The sequence below is a fragment of the Pundamilia nyererei genome, unplaced genomic scaffold (assembly GCF_000239375.1).
Source record: "Pundamilia nyererei isolate P.nyererei 1_Seehausen unplaced genomic scaffold, PunNye1.0 scaffold00005, whole genome shotgun sequence".
Classification (NCBI taxonomy): Eukaryota; Metazoa; Chordata; class Actinopteri; order Cichliformes; family Cichlidae; genus Pundamilia; species Pundamilia nyererei.
The window spans coordinates 6618617-6620156 of record NW_005187406.1 but is presented as its reverse complement, the minus strand read 5'-3'; the positions used below and the strand labels follow the sequence as shown (position 1 = coordinate 6620156).

The 1540-nt window shown below is 38.3% G+C and overlaps 1 protein-coding gene across 1 annotated transcript in view; it reads right to left on the bottom strand.

Moving 5' to 3' along the window:
• The window catches only part of LOC102214084 (sulfotransferase family cytosolic 2B member 1-like), a 9024-nt gene that overhangs the window by 5167 nt on the left and 2317 nt on the right, over positions 1-1540 (bottom strand). The gene's annotated exons all lie outside the window — the stretch shown is intronic.

Genomic DNA, 1540 nt, shown 5'->3' with positions numbered 1-1540 from the left:
CAGAACCGTGACAATAACCAGGGTTTAGAAATGAGCGAGTTCCAGAATCTTTCACCTTAATGTAGTAGACCAGATATATGTTTCACTTGTTTGCCTTACCTTGTGATTGTGCATAGTATGGTCCGAACAGTCTGTGGGCATTTTATGTTCTACTCACGAGTCTGTTACTAAAAGATCTTTCTGTACAAAGCGAGCTTAATGCAGTATTCAAATATTTACTATAGGCCCACAGTAGTCAGCAGAAACTCGCTCACCTCATTTCATGACACTGGCAAACTTGAGTGTCAAATTTAAAAAAGTTGATATCAAACATTTGTGCTGGTTTGTGCTGCAAAAAGTTTCGTTTGTGCTGCAAAAAGTTTCGTTTGTGCTGCAAAAAGTTTCGTTTGTGCTGCAAAAAGTTTCGTTTGTGCTGCTCAGATCTGTCCTGCCATTCTAGCAAAACTGAATGCTGGCTTGACAATGAACCAGTTGTACACAGTTCCCTAAATATGCATTCTTCTCTTGTAATAATGAGAAAGCTTAAACTAAAACTACAATAAGCCATCCATTTTCTTCAGTTAGCACTGTATTTATTTAACTTTTTTAATTTTATCCAAGCTAAAGTCCCTGTCTAAGACAGAGCTGATCTAGTCCACTTCCTGTCTGTCCTTTTAAATCCATCCATCGCCTGCTGATTGTTTTTGGTGTTCACAAATACTTTGTAGAAAATATGTCCAAACTCTAATAAAACTTCACTTGTATTCCTCTGTTTTTGCAAGTAAAAAACACCATTCTGGTACTGAACATCACATTTTAAGTTGTAAATACACTGATTCTTATATCGTACTCCCCCAGAGTGCTCAAAGGACTCGATACAACATTCACCTATTCTCACAAGCACTCTAACTACATTCACACTGATGGACGCATCAGAGAGCAACTGGTTAGTTAGCAGGAGTTAACATCTTGCCTATGGATACTTGATATGCAGACTGGAGGAGCTGGGGATCAAACCACCAACCTTCTGATCATTAGGTGACCTGCTCTACTAGCTGAGCTACAGCCACCCCCAGCTGCTGGTAGAAAAGCTCTGCTGTCTGTGGCTTTATGACTAAAAATCAACCGGACGTGATTCATTGTGTTAAAAGGGCAAGTAGCATGTAAAGTCATATCTATTGTCACAGCAGCTTTAACAAACACGTAAAGAAAAGTGCCAGAAGACATTTTTGAGCCTTAGTACCACACAGCACATTCATAGGGTATATAGGGTCCGTCTCTTCAGAAATACCAGCCAAAAAGCGGTTCTGTGATTTTTTTATGTTATTGCTCATCTTGATAAATAGAATGTACTGAAATTATTTTTACGAGGGGTTTGTACATAACATGAAGAAAGGATGCAGGTATAATGCACTAATACAGGTACAGCTGCTCTGTGCCACGGTAACTGTATTACACTGTTCCGAAAAATAGTAATGTCAAATTATTTTACTGTGTAGTTTACAGTTGTGTACTGTTTTTCTAGAATATCATTACATTTACATAAGTAGACTGTGATCTG